General features: G+C 44.0%; 1 protein-coding gene across 1 annotated transcript in view; it reads right to left on the bottom strand.

Annotated features, from left to right (window-relative positions):
• slc8a2a (solute carrier family 8 member 2a) overlaps window positions 1–20,505 on the bottom strand; it is a 60,355-nt gene that overhangs the window by 30,997 nt on the left and 8,853 nt on the right. The window lies entirely within an intron of this gene.

Here is a 20,505-nt window from a genome sequence, read left to right as displayed (position 1 = left end):
TTGAGGAACAGCTACTGTACATGGTGAATTGCTCTCTTCAGACAGGTGTCTTCCCGGCCTCCTTGAAAACGGCGGTGGTGAAGCCCCTTCTGAAGAAGAGCAATTTAGACCCCAACATTTTTAATAATTATCGACCTGTATCCAGCTTACCATTTTTAAGCAAAATTTTAGAAAAACTGGTTTTTAACCAAGTAAATGATTTTTTAAATACAAATAACACTTTAGAGAAGTATCAGTCTGGTTTTAGGATGAACCACAGTACCGAGACAGCCCTTTTAAAGATTTTAAACGACATCAGGTGCAATTTAGATAACCATAAACTCACAGTCTTGGTACTACTGGATCTAACCGCCGCCTTCGATACAGTAGACCATCACATTTTATTAAATAGACTGAGGCACCTGGTCGGCCTCTCTGGTACTGTTTTTAACTGGTTCGTCTCTTACCTTACTGATCGACACTTCTTTGTAAGTATGGATACATGTTCCTCAGGAACCCATGAGATAAAGTTTGGGGTCCCCCAGGGGTCAATTTTAGGTCCAACTCTTTTTAATCTCTACATGCTTCCTCTGGGGGACGTCATCAGGAGGCACGGCATCAGCTTTCATAGTTATGCTGATGATACGCAACTGTACATCGCCGTGTCTCCTGATGACACAGGGCCAATTGATGCCCTTTTTAACTGCATTTTAGATATAAAGTCATGGATGGCAGCGAATTTCCTGCAGCTCAACCAGGACAAAACAGAGGTTTTAGTCATTGGTCCTGAAGGCCAGAGAGAGAAACTTTTACCAAAACTACAGGATTTTAAACCAACACAATCTGTAAAAAATCTGGGTGTGATTTTTGACTCTGAGCTCTGTTTTATTCCACATATTAAAAACATAACAAAGGCAGGTTTCTACCACCTTAAGAATATAGCCAGAGTCCGCCCGTTTCTCTCTCAGGCCAGCACGGAGGTGCTGATGCATGCTTTTATCTCCTGTAGGTTAGATTATTGTAATGCCCTGCTCTCTGGTCTTCCCAAAAAGAGTATCTCAAATCTACAATTATTACAGAATTCAGCTGCACGAGTGCTGACGAGGACCAGAGGGCGGGAGCACATTACACCAGTTTTAAAATTGCTGCATTGGCTCCCCGTGCGCTTCAGGATCGATTTTAAGGTTCTTTTATTAGTTTTTAAATGTCTTAACGGTCTTGGGCCTTCTTATTTATCTGACCTGCTTTTACCATATCAACCCTCGCGGACCCTGAGGTCCTCCGGCACCGGCCTTTTAACCATACCACAAGTTAGGACTAAAACACACGGGGAGGCGGCATTTAATTATTATGGCCCCCGATTGTGGAACAGCCTGCCGGAGAACCTCAGAGCTGCAGAGACTGTTGATGTTTTTAAAAAGAGGCTCAAGACTCATCTTTTTAATCAGGCTTTTAACTGATCTCTTTATTTATCTATTTTAAATTCCTCTTATAACCGATTTATCCATCTATTATCTATTTTTTATTTATTTTTTATATTCTTACCCTTCCTCTTTTTACGTTCTTATCTCATTTAACCTTTATCTTTTGTTATTTTAGTTAGCCTATAGGTTTTAGTTTTGATGCATTTTATGTCTCTGTTTTAGATCATTCTTACCTAGCTACTAACTCAATTTTATGAGCTAAATAGCTTTTTGTGGGGTGGGAGGGTTGGGTTTTCTCTTTTCTTTTTGTTTTCTGTTTTGGATCTTTGTTGTTTTTAACCTCTGTGAGGCACTTTGTGTTACTGTTGTATGAAAAGTGCCATATAAATAAAGTTGATTTGATTTGATTTGATTTTGTCAACTCTCCCAGTCTGGCAGTGCATTAAGGTGTACCCATTAGCAGCCGCTGAAGTTGAGAGCCCCAGCTGCAGATATGGTGGATATTCCTGAGGTTGCAGGTGCAACACATCATTTGCTCCAGGCCAATGGTGTACTCACTAATATTAATAATAACTTTATTATTATTGACTATATTGTCAGAAGACACATCATCCAAAACAGCAGCTCTGATTTACATATAGAAAGAATACAGGCATGTCTATTTCTCGTTTACCTAACTCCAAGTGAGACAAAAGGGATTGAGCTGCCTTTAAAGGGGCAATAAGCGAAATCGTTTCACCGCTAGGGTCGCTGTTGTGCACTGCCTGTAGAGCAAAACAAAGTGTGTCATGAGCCACTCCTCCCTCTGCCTCTGCTTTCCAAAACCCCCCGCCCCACACACACACTCGCCTCGTCTGTGCAGCCGAGCACCGCAGCACCTCCACAGACTATCACATCCAGACAGTCCCGGTGTTTCTTCCGCAGGCTCCGCTTCACTCAGCTGCCCGATATACCCGCTGCTTCTTCCCACATTAACCTGAATAACAAACCAGGGCTTGGTGCTCCGGTTGGATCCAAACGGAGAGCCGCTAGCTGGGAAGCTAGTGGAGGCTAACTGGCTGTGTTAGTAGCTGAGTGAAGTGGAGCCGGAGGAGGAAGCACCGGTTAGCCCCCGCTTTCACTGTAGGCAGATTCACTCACCACAGGGGCGAGGAAATAAAACCTAAACAGCCAACTTAGTTTAGCAGTTAGCAATGTCTTTCACTCACTCTCGGTCTCTGCTGTGTTTAGCTATTTCCCTGTTTTCCTGTTAGCATTAGCACTTACTCGGCTGCCACGCTAACGCTCCAACTGAGCTGGGAGCCGGGCTCACGCTTCTCCGCCAGGCTCAGTGAGTCAGAGCCGAGAAGCGTGGGGACGTTAGCATTAGCCGGCTGCTATGCTAACGTTCCGGGAGCCTGCTTCTCGGCTCCGGCGAGCTCTGGCAGCCGACTAGTGCTAAACTAGTCGGCTGCTATGCTAACGTTCCAACTCCCGGCTCCCGGAGAAGAGAGAAATGTTAGCTTTAGCTCCCACAGTTAGCACTAGAGCTACTACGGCTACTGGAGTAGCTTGCAGCTATGGAGCGCTTCTACCAGCTCTTCTAGTCACTGAGCCTCGCCTCGATTTCAGCAAATATATTACATTTATTACAGGTACCATCATCATTGAAGTAGGCAGGGGAATAGCTAAACACAGCCGCCAGACTGCCCGCCGGGCTACATTTTACAATGCTAATTGCAAATTAGCTGGGCTGCCGGGCTACACACCTAACACAACCGAAACGCCTGACCCATTGCTGGGACCAAAGCTCCGGACATTAACCCATGTTACGATTGTAACATTAAATTTAATTGAATCGACATAGCGACATGTGCCTAACCTTACTGTAAGACTAAGTAAAACAGACATTTGACTTTATGTTGTAGCTGTCCAGGAGAAAAAGAGCTAGCTCCGAGTCAGATTGTAGCCCCTTTAGCTCTTGTAGTGCTCTCCACCTTGGAAATGCAAGGCCAATGTTAATCCGAGTTCTGTCCCTTTCTTTATCCGACAACTTCTTCGCCAACAACCGTTGTTTCTTTAGAGGTAATGTCAGACCCTGGTCTTCTTCAGGTGGACGTTCTGCTCTCTGCCATTTCATTTCGAAAATAACCGCTGCCATTGCTCACTGGCTGTAGTGTTTTATAGGGAGGGAGGGCCAAGAGCTCCGAGAGGAGGAGGGGGGGGGATTCACATGAACGTACATGAATGCGCAGCCGGACCGGCTTGTAAACAATGGGCTGGAGATCAACACAGAGAGAGGGTGTGTGAGGTCATGCTATACTCCAGATGAAATTACACCTCTAGTTCTTCACATAGCAATTTTTTAATTCCTTCAATCTAGAAATGATGAATTTTGCTTATTGCCCCTTTAAGAACCTCAGCACCGGCTAGGTCCTTTCCATGTCGGCACCCCAGTAACCAGCCCTATGTTAACAGAGAGTGGAGAGTCTACTGGAAAGGGCCGCGACAGGTTTTTACAGCTTTTGATCTGCCTCCCTAGTAGCTGGTCACTTGTCCTCTAATGCAGTTTTACACATGGTGATGTGTATGCATGTTAAAAGAATGGATGGACAAGACAAAGAGGGCTATTCTCTCTAGTTTTGCTGTGTTCCTTCTCTGTTCATGGGCATCAAAGAGGTAGATCTAACCTCCTATGAGGAGACAGGTAACCTCTCCAAAAAAAACAACAACAAAAAAAACAAGCCACCATTAACATAAAAGCTGCATACTTTCATGTCAAGGTGGCTACTGTGAAATGCAAGAAGTTCTTGCTGGTTCACCAGGCTTTGCTTGGATGCCAAGAATCACAAGCAACGTTTGGGTAGCGTTCCCCCCTCAGTGCAGGATGACCTGCAATACTGGGAGTCCCCATAACAACTGTTGAGGGGAACACTGCTGGGACAAGTGACCTCCTGTATCACAGTGTTCACTGATGTGTCCCTGACTGGATAAGGAGGGACCTGCCTGGGGAGAGTGGTGTGTGGCCAAATCTACGCTCTCAAGCTACAGGCAATGTTTTTGGTCCTTCAACACTTCAGGCCCCTTTTACTAGAAGGTGCATGTTGGTAGGGGCCAACAACCACACAACAGTGGCCTACATCAACAGGCAGGGTGAATGCGGTCTGCTGCCCTGTTGATGATGGCAGAAAGCTGGTGGTTGTGGAGGGGCTCCATCTCAGGAGGCAGTATATGATAGGTGTGTTGCCCACTCTGGGCCAATTTCTCCAGGCTTGACTCGAGAGGGACAGGCTGAGGACTGCTGGACTGTCTGTACAGATTGTGCAGACTATCCAGGCGGTGAGAGCAGGACCTACCACTGCCTGTTTGAAGACAAAGTAGTTGAGGTTCCAACACTGCTACGAGGAGAGGAGGCTAGATCCCCTGTAGTATGCATTTAGTTCTATTCTCTCCTTTTTGCAGTGTTTGATGGATAGAGGGCTGTCTCATGCGACCATTAAAGTGTATGCAACAGCCATCTATTCCTACCATGAGTCTTCTGGTGACAGACCGATCTTTGGCCACCCTCTTGTGAAGCGGTTTTTGCAGGGAATCTGGGGATGCGAGCCTCCTCCCTAAATTGGGAACTGCCATTGTTTCTCGAGGCCTTGGTGAAGGATCCCTTCATTCCTCTCTTGTCAATCAAGACAGCTTTGCGGTTTGCACTGACCTCAGCTAAGAGAGTTTATGAACTAACCGCCCTGTCAGTACACCCCAGTTGCTTTCTGCTTCATGGTGACCACAGCAGGAGTACTCTCAAACCAAATCTCTCCTTTGTTCCCAAGAACTTAAAGGGGAACTAATGTTTTTTTCAACCTGGGCCCTATTTTCCGATCTACTTTTGTCTAAATGAGTGATAGGATGTTCAATATTTGACATTTCTCCAGTACGAAGCTAGGGCTGACCTGCCTGCAGCCCCTGAACGCGCGCTATATTAAATAATAGGGCACTCAGACAGCGTCAAACAACGTCAAAATACGTCCACTAACAGTTTTTTCACACAGATAGGCTTGGATTGTTAGTATAATTATCCGACAACATAACGGAAAGGAAAAATGAACGTCTGTGTTTACCTTTCGCTGGATTCGGACATGTTCCTCTGTCTGTTGCTGCTCCCTCTCTCTCCTCGTCCGCTCTTCAATTTCAATGAGCTCTGTGTCCATGTACGTCCGTGTACTCTGTGTTCAAATAAATACGGGCGGTCTTCAAATTCAAATGGCTCATCCAGATCCAGTTGGTCAAAATCGGGTAATAATTCAGCCATGACTACTCCAAACAGAGTAACTCCTCGTGTTTGTCACTCCAGCGGCAACTTCCTACAACAACTCAAATCTCGCGAGACCTGAGATTTCAGAGCCAGACTTTCACTCTCTGAGTGAGTCTTTTGACTTGCCACAACAAACATGTCCGAATTTTTATCCGATTTTGACCTGGATGAGCCATTTGAATTTGATGACCGCCTGTATTCATCCCCTTTAAGGAGTTCTTTAAGACTGAAGGTTATACAATTATATACTTTATATCTTCCACCCTATGTGGAGGCAAAATTACATCTGCTTTGCCTACTTTGTGTGCTGGCATGTTATGTTGAATGCATGGCCCCATGAGATGCACTGAACAGCTGCTTATGTGTTTGATGATGGTGTGACTGGTAAGGCCCTATCCAAGAAATGCCTTGTGAGATGGCTTTGAGAGTACATCTTCCAAGCCTTTGGGCAGACTGACAGGAACCCTCCCTCTGTGGTCCACGCACACTCTACACACAGCCATGTTAATGTTGGCGGCCTTGTTCAGGGGGGTCTGTGCTTGTTGGAATGACACAGGACTGGTGCGCAGGGTATCTATTGCTTGTCTTTTGACCCCTGCAAGGCTAGGCCACGGCTCTACACGGTTCAGTTGCATAATGCCTTGTTTGGCTAGGGCCCCCTACTTGACCAACTGTGGCAGCTTAGGTTATAAAGAAGTGCAGGTATTGGATAAAGTTAGAGAGACAAACAGGTACACTATTAATCTGGCTATTTTGTAAGGGAAAAGATATATTTTTAAAGCTGTTGGTGTGGATTCTTTGAATAACAATAAATTTAGTATGTGAATTAAACGTCATTTCATTTTGGAAAGATATATTGCAAACACAAAGAAAGATGTTAAAAAATACTCACAAAGGAGGGAAGGGTCAAGAATACTTGGTCCGTTTTTCTTCTTCTCTTTAATTACTCTGAGAAGTTGACAAGTTTATCAAAAACATTAACAATTTAATTAGCATACTATGAAATTAATATAGAGAGAAAAGAGAGGCACCTCTTAAGTTACAATGAAGGTTACGATATTGTAACCCTGGTTCTACTAGCACAAGTGGCGCACTCTGGCTAGAATCCCTGTCATTCGAACACCACCTGTTGAAAAAATTGTAGGATAGGAGACAGCAGTGTGTGCTGCTTCATATACTGTGAGGTCTTCATGTAATCAGGTAGGCATGTACTAATTTATGTAGATTTTAGTGAATGCGTGCTTGTGACTGGTGGAGAGTATTACCTATAGAGCCCAAGGCAAACAACACAGCAGATTCTGTAACTGTACCTTATCCATGTAAATTCGCGGAGCCATTCATCCCGACTTTTGAATTTCCTGCCTCTCTTGGCCTGCTTCTTCAGAATCAGACTCTGATTCACTCTGTGTTTCGGGGTTTATTTTGGGTTCAACAGGCTTGTGAGAGATGAAAAACGAATCAATGGTTTGCTTACCCGCAATTTCCACATACTCCGTCTGTGCCGCGCTGCGGATCTGGAGTGACCAACAGCGCATACCCTCACCTACTGGATGCATTTCTGGAGCGTCGCGCCTTGTAGCGGAGCCGCCCTGAAATGATAATTAACTTGAAGGTTGAACTTACCATTCACTCCCAAAACTGACTGACAACTTGTGCGACAGGATGTGACGTGATTTTAAAAAAATTGAGAGTTTACAATCCATAGTCCATGCATTGTGTTGTATTTTGAAATTTACCGGATGCTGTGTGTGTTCCATTTCCGGTTTGGTGCAATCTGAGCTACGTGGCTTGACGTGCTATGGACGCGCAGTCGCTACAAAATAGACCTGGCGCGTACCTCCGACGAAGCGGTGCACCGTGGCACTGTGGAAATGAAGCTATTCACTAGAATAGGAGCGTGTCTGTCAGCGTCACCTCTCACTTTAAACACATTAGCCACTAATAGTACCCCCTCCCCCCGCACCCCAACACGTACACACATTGGCCTGCATTCGCCCTTTCCACGTTTCGCCAGTCTTTACAGGGATGGGGGAACGGCACATTTGCTAGTCGCACATGCGCGAGTAGATGTAAAATTCACTCGCACCGTCTCGAATTTTGGTCGCTAAATGCGATCATTTGGTCACAGTCTCGAGCCCTGTGCTCACAGAACTAGGGTTACAATATCATAATCTTCATTATAACTTAACAGGTGCCTCTTTTCTCTCTATATTAATAATATTATACAAATGAAAAGTCCTAAATCTACATTAATTTATTGTGCTTATAATCAGGCTGCTTAGGGGTAGTGCAACAGCTGTGAACACAACAGTCTCATAACGTTGAAATGTTGCCCGTATACACAACTAGCAGACACAGAACAACATTATCATTATTTTGGAGTTGTATTTCTAGTCATCTCCAATACTCACTCTCTTTAAATTGGTTTTGGTCTTTACTAACTCCTGAGGGATATAGCTGACTCTTTAGATGCTAAATGCTCCACTCTGGACAACAATTAGTAGCTAACTGATCTGTCTGCTGTTTGGTGCTGGTTAGGAAGTGCACAATGGGTTTATGAGAGCTTCTCACTAAAAACAGCTTTTTGCAGGCTGATGAGAGCAGCCATTAAATTAGCTGAAACATGCTAAAACACTCTGCAGAGTCAGGTGATCATTTTCTGTGGGTTCATCATTTGATACATTGTTAAAATATTGATTATAGCAGCTTCAAAAGAATCCTGCTAGTGAGACAGATAGGGCCTTCACCTAAGCCTTTATTTTCTTTAAAGTTAACTGCAAATGCACCTGGACTTCAAAGGAGAATACTCATTCTGTTAAGGCAGGCATGTCCAAAGTCCAGCCCAGGGGCAAATGGTGGCCCACAGACTGTCTTAAAATGGCCCCCGGCTTGTTGTTCAAAGTATACCACATGTGGCTCACCACACAATATTAGTTAATCAACCACAATCACTTTGCATTTTTTCCGTTTACCTCATGATGGCAGGACAATCATACACTTTGTAGAAATGCACCAAGTAAGAACTATGCAGGTGGAACTAATGTGTTTTCATAGACAGACAGCGAAGAAGCAAATGAACAGTTACCTAACAGCAGACATTTCCTGCTAGGTGCAAACACGGCCATAGCAAAGAAGTGTAAAGTCAACAGGGAGAGCCAATGCTTTCAAAAGCAATCACAGCAAATAACTAGAAAGTTATTGGGAAGTTCCATAACCGTCATAACTATAACAAATACAAATGTAATACAAATATAAAGATAAAAAAATTAGACTAGTATTATTACCAGATTTTAGAGTGCCATAAATAAGACTAGAAAAGCACTCGGAGAGCACAGACCTCCGCCAAGCAGCTCAGATTTCCCGTCATTTTATTATTTTATCCACTTTGCTTCAACCGATCACCACCAAAATTTTATCATCTGTTCCTTGACCCATTATCAACCTTTCCTGAAAAAATCCGTTCAGAACTTTTTGAGTTTTGCAGACAAACAAACAGACAAACGCCGGCGAAAACATAACCTCAACCTCAAATTTCATCAAAATCTGTTCAGAACTTTTTGAGTTATTTTGCAGACAAACAAACAAACAAACAAACAAACAAACAAACAAACAGACAAACAGACCAACGCTGGCGAAAACATAACCTCCTTGGCGGAGATAAAAATCCTGGGAGGATCTTTTGTATCATTATTAAAAGCTCTTTCTCCTTATTTACAACACCTTTCCTACGTTGTGGCACAGGAATTTGTATAAATTATGGTAACCTAAGAACAGAAAGGATTTGCACCCAATTCTTAAATTGCTGCTTAGCAGAAAATGTAGGGAATGTAGTAGGGGAGTTACATGGTATGTTTTTAAATTTGTGTCCGTGTCCGTTTAGTGCTAAATTATTACTGTTGCTTAATGGTGGTTTTACATAAGACTTCCCACAGATCATCTGTAAGTCAAAGAATAGGCTATTATTTCAAAGATTTTCTACTGAAAACTTTGGCTTCTTCTAGTAGTTTGGGTGATATATGCCAAATTTGAGGTGATATGCTCACTTTTTCATAAAAGCATGAAACTTGGTACTCTTGTACAGTTTTGGACCCTCAACATTTTCAGAAATGGAGTCACTTCAAAAATACTTTATGGTGGCCATCACGGTCATTTTACTTTCAGCCATAACTGAATAGTGTATTTCATTCTTTTTTTAAAATCGTATTTCCTCAGTCTAACATGCTAACACAGAATGGGTGATGTCTATCTAATGTTTTAATGGTCAGTGATTACAATGATACCATATACAGCATTATAAACTGTGCAGGTGAAAAGTTAATGGTGAATTCAGTGATGCAAGATGAAAATTACAGTATCTGAGAACCTAGGCTAGACTTTATAATAACATGTTGCATGCATGTTGTGTAGAGTATCATTATCCCTGACAATACAATGACTGTTAAGTGTAGAACAACAATCAATTTGACCTTTGCAACTTAGCTTAAAAGAATGTGTCAAACACAAAGGTTTACTTAGAAAATGTATTTCAGAAACACATTTGATTGTTTTGCCGTTGTTATTGTTCAGCCTATTCTTCAATGTCTCCTTTTTAAACCTAATTTATGGTAGAGCACTTGACACCTTGGATTAGTGTCGCTCAACAGAAATGATACATTTTCGACAGAAAAACAGTGTCACTTGATACTTTTTTATATGACGTGCACCTGGAGAATTCTGTTATATTAAGGACATCAAATTTTGTCATGCAATGTGATTGGTAGTATTAGTATCATTGCCATGAAGACAGTACTTTTAAATCCACATTGACACTGACCTGCATTTAGTGTCTCTGTCCACAGAGCCAGCAGTCTGTCAGCAGCAGCTCCTGTGGAGCTGAGAGGACAGAGGCTGGCCCATTATACATCTACAGGCTGGCCAATCTGCCTTCACCAGGCTGACTGTCAGTGGATATTTACTGAACCAAAATATTTTTCATGCCAGCACCACAGGAACAAATCAACAGTGTTTTCATTTATTACCTCCGCCAAGGAGGTTATGTTTTCGCCGGCGTTTGTCTGTTTGTTTGTCTGCAAAACTCAAAAAGTTCTGAACGGATTTTTTCAGGAAAGGTTGATAATGGGACAAGGAACAGATGATAAAATTTTGGTGGTGATCGGTTGAAGTGAAGTGGATAAAATAATAAAATGGCTGGAAATCTGAGCTGCTTGGCGGAGGTCTGCGCTCTCCGAGTGCTTTTCTAGTTAATTAATTGATTTTATTTTCAAATTTTAAGGCCTTGGATTACCAAAGACTTTGCAGTCTCATGGACAGGTATGTATCTGAAGTTCTTGCCAGTCCCAGATGCCACAACTTGCCTGGGTCATTTCCACTTGTGCACCCTGTAGTCTATCATCTCATCCACAATAAACAGATTGGATTGTGCGCATGAAGAGGCGGATACATCGATATTACTTCATGTGGTGAATGCTGCCAGAAAAAAGCTCATGCTGCACACAGATGTTGTGGTCCTAGCCACTGCACATGTGTCATAGCTGGACACGGAGGAGCTGTGGGTGGATATGGGACAGAAATCAAAGGCATCAAATCTCCAGCAACACTTTTTGGATGCTTTTGATTTATTTCCCTTCTCCAAGCACCTTGGAAACAGGTAAAGTTGCTCCAAAAACCCTCACCCTGTTTCTCAGTATTCATGGAATTTAGCACTGGCAAGAACTTACAGACACAGGCCTGCCCATAAGATTGCCAAGTCTTTGTCAATCCGAGGGCCTTCCTGTGTTCCATGCCTTCACTGGGTGTGACACAGTACCTGTATTTGCAACCAGGGGAAAGAAGACAGCATGGGAGGCCCGAATTGTTGATGAAATGGCAACAGAGGCCTTCATGGCTTCATATTGAATATTGTTCTACTCTCTGCAGTCATTGTATCTTCAAGGTTAACGAACGAAAGGATTAAGCTATTTAAACTCTGCACAACATGTCTACAATGGACATGATATTATAAAGTCTAGCCTAGGTTCTCAGATACAGTGATTTCCTTCTCATGTCATTGAATTCACCCTCAAGTATTCACCTTAAGGGTGTATGATGCTGTTATATGGTATCACTGTAATCCTTGACCATCAATACACAGGGGTAGACATTATTCAGAAATGGCAGAAAGCAAAATGGCTGCCATGGCCACCACAAGGCATTTTTGCAATGGATCCATTTGTGAATTTCTTTTTCTACAGCATGTATCTGTGATATTTAATGTAAGTGAATAGCTAAGATGCTATAGTTGTTGGAAGTGTTTGGATGGTTAGACTGAATGACTAGCTCTTACATGTATTTCAGGAAATTCCCCCTAGTAAACACTGAATGTGTGGCACTGCAACTTGTCTGGTGGTCAACAGATGACCACGTAAGTTGTTGCTACTTTACTCAAAGATCTGTACCTCCTCCACCTCTACATTAGCTTAAAATCATGTGTAGATAGCCTCTAATTAAACTTGATTTCTCACCTGAAGAGCCATTCTCCAGGACTATGACTTGCCCGGCAATATCTTTTTGGCCATGGTCTTTATAATATCGGGATTGTGGGTCATTTGGCTCTGGATATTTCTCGACCTCAACAACAAGTCTCTCCTCATCGATTCTTCATCACACACGAGACACAGCAGCAGCTACAGAGTTCTCTTTGAGTCAGTGGTGAGGAGAAGAGTCAAGCTGCCAAAGGAGCAGAGAAAAAGAGCTGCTACAGAAGTTGGTATACAAGCAGAGAGCGAGAGCAGGGGAAAATGCATTTAATTCCGGGGGCAGCGAGGCTGGAATTAGAACCATGGCGTGAAGTGGCGCATCCAGGAGTGTTGACATGTGTCTACAGATACCTTAGAGATGATTCAGTCTTTGATTTGAGCAGTACCGTATAAAACACATCCACTACACACAAATCAAGGCAGTTATTTAGTCTGTCTTTTTGACTGTCTCTGTTTGCAGTTAAGGTAAAGAAAGGAAAGAGATCCATCCCTTTAATAAGTAACACAGGCTTTGGCTTGCTGCTCTGGGCCTATCAATGAACCCAATGAATCACAGTGTAAGATAATCCACCAGGCCACACAGACACACAGATAGACAGACAGATAGATAAAGACTGGGGCAAACCACTAATGTGGCATTAAAGGTATCTTGTGGAGGTTTCACTGTAAAAAAACGTGGTTTTGTTTACATTCAACATTTCTCAAGTTTATGTCACATAGCTGAACTCAAAATGGGTCCTCAGGGGTGCACTGCGCCAAATCTTGATTTAATTTTTTTTCTTAAGTTATGTGTGTGGACCAGGAAGTCAATCTTTTCTAATGGAGTAATACAACATTTTGAAGAATTTTACGCATACATGCCTTAAATCTTGGTGCTGAAAAGAAAGCAATGCAAAGCAGACCAGTGCTTGTTAAAGAGTTATCTCGTTAACTGCTCAGTTGTTTTCCACAGAGCAAAGTTTCTGCAAATGTTTAAACAGGTTTAAGACATGTCCCACACACATTATGTTAGTCAGTGGCTACAGGACTGAGTGTACGAATGCACTTAAATTTTGACAGAAAGAGAAGTCTGTCAGGGAGATGTGCACATCATATTACACACAACTGGACACACATGCGTGCACACACACACACACACACACACACACGAACCTCTGAGTCACGTCTTCAGTTTTCATCAATATGTTTTTAAAAACATCAAAAAAGAGTTGGATCATTATTAGTTGTCATTGCTGAGTGTAACTATCTCATTTGACTTCAGCTAACCCTGTCTGCTGAGCATTAATGAGTTAGATGAAATGTGCAGTACAGTAATAGCTCTTGAGCATCCTGTTTCCTTCACATCTTCTTACTGTGGCTTTCCTATAATCATCCCTTGCTCTACCCAGGCTGGTTCTCAAAATTCCTTCCCTGTATTAGCACTGTTACCAACTCCTCAGTAAGAAAAGTAGCTATTGGCTGTCCTAAAAGTCGCTAGAAGTCGCTAAATGACGTCATCGCCTAATTTGCATAATTGTCCATATGGATGTAATTGTAATGGCTGCTGTAGGAGAGAGGAATAACGTCGTGGGAGAGACAAAAACTGAGTTAAAAAAAACACCCTGAATATGTTTAGAACTACAAATGAACCTTCTTTCAGTGGTTTATATTAGACAAAGAAAATTTATATAGTGATTTATATTAGACAAAGAAAATTTTACATTTACATCCCTCTGACTGTAAACCAGGTCGGGATCAGAGCGATAGATCAGCCAGCGGCAGTTCCACGCATGTGCGATTCATTTGCAGTCTGGACGTGGAGGGGTTAACATCTCCTGCTCTGACTGCTGCTGGGAGGGCGGACTGGGCCGTCTGTGAGTGATTTGGGGCGAGAGAGGAGCCCACGGTAGCATCCGCTGCCCGTTGAGAAGAATAAGAATGATACGTGCTCTCACAACAGAGTCTCCATAAGTCTTCAGTAACATCAGAAAAAGTCGCTAGATTTGTCGCTAGTCGCTTTTTTGAAAAAGAGTCGCTAGAGGGGTCTGAAAAGTCGCTAAATATAGCGAGAAAGTCGCTAAGTTGGCAACACTGTGTATTAGTCCTTTTACACTTTGGACTACTCGGCATTGCTGGTTTTATCTATCTGTTAAAGTGAAGACTTTTTATCATTCAGACATAGAAGACTTTTACTTACAGTAATGTTACAGCTTCATTCAGACATGACAGAAGATTTACAGACAGAACTGCTTGCCCAAGTGGTATTTGACACCTGGAGCATGAGATGGAGAGAAGCCCCTTTTACATTGCCTGTTCAGACGAGAATATAAAGTGGCTACTCAGCCTTTCCTTTCTGTTTATAAGGTACAATCGTGGAATGGGGGAACAGAGTGGTCTCACTTTTAAGCCATGACGGGAGGCAGTAACAGTGCTGAAACAAAGTCTGTATAAACAGGACAGAGGTAGGACTGGTGTGACGTTTTGAAGACGTGTTATGTGTGACGAGATTAGCTGCCCTATAACAGTTATTGTCATGTTAATGCCATTGTTATTGTTATAAAGCACTGCCAACGCGTATGTTATATGTCACACTAAAGGCCAATGTTGTTTAGTAAAGCCCAGTTCAGACCAATGATTCACAACAAGATGTAGTAGTTTCAGAACATTGCAGAAAAAAGCTGCAGCAGTGTGAACTGGCCAGTCTGAGTTGGACTTAAGCCACCTAATGGTGTCACCTGCAACTCAGCTGGTCAAATCACAGGTGGCTGGTTTTAGAACGTAAAGCATGTCATTTTGACTTGACCAGTGGACTAGTCAAAATGACTGCAGACAGTGTGTTCGCCGGCTGCAGCAGGTGGTCTGTTCCCAACGAGCCTTCTGTTTCCATCTTCACGATTTAAGTGTTAAATGTTATGATAAAAAAGGTGACGGATTTTGAAACATGACAGGAATTTCAGTTGGGACTCTCGTTAAATTGTTGTCTGCCCTAATGCTGTAGGTTTGCTAGATATTAATTTATTCATCCCTGCAGCATCAATGAATAAACATTATAATTTAATATGCAGTCATCTTACTAATATGTTAAATTGCCATCAGATTGACCTAAAAGGGTGCCAATCTGAAAAGTAGGTCTAGAAAAGTAGATGTGAACAAATTTGATTTATTGCAGTTAATGGTACAGTTTGTGACAGATTCATCCTGCTTTGTCCACTTTTGAAAACTTGTCTGTGACAGCAATACTTCACGAAAACTGCAGACTGCTATGCATTTTGTAGATACCCAGATCTTTAACTTTTTTAAATATGACCTAGAGACAAATTATAGTATACAATATTAGCAGCTGCCTCTCAAAGAACTTTACCTCTGCACTGTGTGAAATCCCTCAGTGCCTAAATTAACTGTCTCAATCTGTACCCCAGTGGAACCAACTGTTTTTTGAGAAGTCCGTGTAGACAAAAGATAACCCAAGTCATGCACAGTCTCTGCTGTCTCTGCGTCCACTGGGTCAAAATTACCATCAATCTGGACAGCAGCAGTGCAAGCTCGGCTGAGCACAAGGCTTGGTTTACAGCGCGGCAGGCAAGCTGCCACGCTGTTCAGTTCCTCACGTATAGTGATCTACTTTCAGTCACCACAGTTCTGCTGATCCCTCTGACTGGTTTATGTACAATCCAAAGCTGAAATCCCACAGTCAGCTACAGTGATCTTTCACTGTGGAAATCTAATTTCTATCTTGTGGGATAGTCTTATTGCCCTCTGGCTTACTACTTGCCCTCCTGTGATATCAAAAACTGAAAAAGTGACTGTGATAGTATTCAAGATTATTTTCTGTGGATGAAAGAGCATTTTCTTCTTAAGAACTGTTAATAAAAGCTCACATATAGAACAAAATCATTGGAAAAAAATACAAGTCCTCACTGACAATTCTGATCAGTAAGAGGTGAAGTTGTTCACAGACAGGTAGCTTTGTAAACACTTTATAGCTCACTGAGTAGCACATAATCCTTTCATGCAATCTCATTTTTGGACACTGACATAAAACTACCCACTGATTTGCAACACTGGCTATGTTTTATTATGTATTATATTAGGGGTTTATTCTTTATTTTACAAAGCTTTTAATGGTCTGTTCTTATTCAAACCTTCTAGGAGGTCACTGTTAGCAGTGGTGTTGCACTGGACTGCATTACACTGAAATGTGTCACATCAATTAGTTACATCAATCTGTGCATTAAAAAAGGACTGTGATAGTGAATATAAGATTATAAGATGGGGCAGTCTCAGGCAGGGTCATCTTCAGGCTGTTCTCACAAATTGGATGTTGTATGAAAAGCAATGCACCTAACTTCGTACAAATTCACTCACAAAAAAAGCGGACTGTCGCCGGACTTTCCCCTGGAGCCACATGTTTGGATCTTTGAGTCATTTTAAGGTACGTTCTCACAATGTTTCATTTCCTAACCTAACCACAGTGACTTTTATTGCCTAAACCTAACCTCCAAAACTTTATGTTTAGGACGTATCATTCTTGGGCCACAGATTTGTAGGACATCATATGAAGTGTTGTGCATGCATTTTTCATAGGATATCATACAAACTGTTCTATGAAAAAACGTTTCCTTCCTGAGCCTCTTAGTGCTGCCTGATGTTACTAGTACCTCCTTCCCGACCTCAACAGGGAGAAAAGGCAGTTATCTGTGTGGTCGGGATCCTTAATGATTCTCCTAGCCTCATTCTTGCCGTGTCTGGAGTAAACTGAAAACGTGCTTTATGCAGGGTAGAGCAGCATCTATGGTGTGTTCAGCTGAACAAACCACTCTTTGCAGGGTCTTGTGGTCCTGTTCTGTGCTATTTCCACACCAGGCAGTGATGTTCCCCGTCAGGGTGCTGTCGATGGCGCAGGAGTAGAAATTCCTCAGTATTTGAGGGGAAACCCTGAATATCCTCAGGTGCTTAGGTAAAACAGTCTCTGCCTTGCGTTTCTCAACACTGAGTCAGTAACGCAGCGTCCAGGTCAGGCCCTCAGTGATGTGGACACCCAAAGTACTTGAAGTTGTCCACCCTCTCAGCCGAGGACCTGTTATAAGTGGGGCATATTTTTCCCCTGCCTCTTCCCAAAGTCCACTGCCATCTCCTTAATTTTGCTGATGTTCAGGAAAAGGTTGTTGTCCTGACACCAGCAGATCAGGTCCTCTACTTCTTTCAGGTAGGCCTTTTCACTGTTATCTGTGATCAGGCCCAACACAGCTCTACTGTCAGCAAACTTGATGATGGTGTTGGAGTCAGAAGTGGCTAGACAGTCTACAATCTGTGTACAGGAGTAAAGCAGGGGGCTCAAAACACAGCCCCGAGGTACTCCGTGTTAAGGATGAGGGTGGGGGAGGTGTGTCCACCCACTCTCACCACTTAGGTCCACCTGTCAGGAAGTCATGGATTCACACGCACAGTTAGGTGTTTAATCCCAGCTCCCTGAGCTTTGTGACCAGCCTGTGGGGAAATATGGTGTTTAACCCTGAACTGTAGTCAGCAGTCAGTCCTTAATAGCAGCAGTCCTTTATAGCTTCCTCTATTTTCCAGGTGAGACAGGGTGGTATGGATGTGTGCTACGTCTTCTGCTGATGATGTATAGACATACTATGGCAAACCAGGGGAAACCTCTGAGTCAACCCAGCAGAGGGGGCAGACCCACAGTCCCAGGTTAGGGGAGGTGTTAGAGGGAGTGTTTTATCCAGTGCAGGTGCTGCAACCACTATGCACCTGGCACTGGTCACACCTGTAGCCTATCAAGTGATTAGAGAGAGAGAGATTTACTCGTCCTTCTCCCAAGCACTCAGTTTGGTTGAGGACAAGCAGCAGGCAACATTTCCCTGGTTTCCACATGATTGAGGATCCTCGGCTTACGCTGATGAACCCCACATCACAATGGAGCCATGTGGAAAGTCAGGAATATTTGTGACTCACCTGGTCTCTCTCTCCCTCTCCACCCAGGGAACTTGGGCCGCTGGGGAAGAGCTGGGTCCCCATATCCACTGTAATTAAATAAGAAAGCCTCCCTCCCTCTCTCTCTCTCTCTCTCTCTCTCTCTCTCTCTCTCTGCCACCTAGGACAGGTGAAGACTGAAGACAAATACCCTCTCTGCCACCTAGGACAGGTGAAGACTGAAGACAAATACCCCGGATGGGAAGAAACCTGAGTTACCATTTGATCCCCCTCCCCTTTCTCCCCACTTTATTCATTAAAGACTCTTTGTTTTGCTGATAATCTGTCTCTGAGTCCCTATTTTATGTAAATCCTGCCTCTGGGCCCCTGAGTTGCCACATTTTGGTGGAGAATGCGGGCACCCTGGTCCAACGCTACAGATTCCCAGTGAAATAGTACTCGGAGGGAGATACACCGTGCTATGGAGGACGCACGAGCCCAGCTCGTTCAAACCCAGACCCAGCAGGCCCAAAGCCTTAAAGCCTTACAAGACACTATGACTATACTGGGCCAGCACTTGGTGAAGCCTGAGAAGCGCACAGAACCCAGCAAAGTGCTAACCAAACAGAGTGCTGAGGATGACATTGAGGCTTACCTGGAAGTATTTGAGAGAACAGCAGAGAGAGCGGTGGCCAAAGGCAGAGTGGGCTGGCATATTGGCCCCTTTTTTAACCGGAGAAGCTCAAAGGGCCTGTCGGGACCTTCCCTCCAGTGATGTGGACCAGTTTTACGTGTTGAAGGCGACCATTTTAGCCTATTATGGTCACAACCTCCTGACGAGGGCTCAACCGTTTCACTCCTGGGCCTATGACCCCAATGCCCCAGTTCGACAACAGATAGCTACCCTGATTCGTCTGATCTGCAGCTGGCTGAGCACAAGGGATGGGCCTCCAGCCCTTGATAGACTTGTAATGGACCAGTGCATTCAAGCTCTGCCAGCTGATGCTAAACGATATGTCTCCCAAAGCAGTCCAGAGACGATCGATGCCCTGGTGGCGCTGTTGGAAAACCACCAGGTCACTGTCGAGTTGATGTGAGGCAGTCAGCAGGAGAATCCACGTCCAAGCCGTCCCAACCCCAGGGAAGACAAGCCAAGGCTGAGGAAGTGTGACCAGGAGGCGCCAACCCAAATACAGATCCCCGAGCAGGGCCAGATGAGGTCACCCCCACGGCGCAAACCTCTGATAAATCATGATCAAGGAGGAGTCCATGAGGAGTCCATGCCGACAGCTGGGTCAGCCGATGCCCAACGGAAGACCGGTAGCTATCTCACCATCTACTGGGCCCATGAGCACACAAAAGCCCCCAAGCTTCCCATTAGAATAGGAGGCCGTGATGCAGAGGCTCTACTGGACTCTGGAAGTTATGTCACCCTTTTAAGGCCGGAACTGTCGACTGGACCCCAGGGGCCCCCTATTCCAGTCTCCTGTGTCCATGGGGACTCACGGGACTGCCCCACCACTCACATCCAGGTACAGACCACGAGGGGTGCCTTTGAAGTAAGGGCTGGGGTGGTGAAGAATCTGCCGGTACCAGTACTCATAGGGCGAGACTGTCCCATATTTTGGCATTTGTGGGCGTATTGCAAGCGAAACAGTGCAAGGAAGAAACCCCGGAGTGCCCGGAAAGTCAAGCCATTGCCGGCCTGTGCAGTGCCCTCTGGGGTCCCCAGCTCATCTGGAGAGGAGACCAGTGAAGATGCTCCTGGACCAGCAGGGGTCCTGGGGGAAGGAGATCCTGGATCCAATGAAGCCTCTTCAGAGGCCGTGTTTTCTGAGGCCTTCTCAGAATTCCCCCTTGTGGAGGAGGAACAGGGGCCCCACCCAGGGAAGTTTGGGAACGTCCGGTAAGAAGACCCCAACCTGGTACAAGCCAGAAGGAACATGGTAGAAGTCAAAGGGAAACGTGTCAAAGGGGTGAGTGTGATCACATTTCCACATTTCATTGTGAAAAATGGCCTTTTGTACAGGGTGGTTAAAAAGAGGGAACTCATTGTTGAACAGTTATTGGTCCCAAAATGTTATGTTCCCAAAGTGTTATACCTCACCCATTCACACCTGTTGGGAGCTCACTTGGGGGTAGAGAAAACCTACGACAGAGTCCTGGGCCATTTCTACTGGCCAGGCGTGAAGAGGGCAGTCCAGGATTACTGCAAAAGCTACATAAAATGCCAGAAGACAGCCCCAAAGGTAAACTACCAGAATGCTTTGATTCCTCTACCCATAACTGACACCCCCTTCCAGAGAGTGGCCATGGATATAGTGGGTCCCCTTCCAAAGTCCAGTAGGGGGCATTGATATATCCTAGTCATCATGGATTATGCCACTCGCTACCCTGAGGCTAT

The sequence above is a fragment of the Epinephelus moara genome, chromosome 3 (assembly GCF_006386435.1).
Source record: "Epinephelus moara isolate mb chromosome 3, YSFRI_EMoa_1.0, whole genome shotgun sequence".
NCBI lineage: Eukaryota > Metazoa > Chordata > Actinopteri > Perciformes > Serranidae > Epinephelus > Epinephelus moara.
The sequence above is the reverse complement of the archived record's forward strand: the minus strand, read 5'-3'. Positions and strand labels throughout refer to the sequence as shown.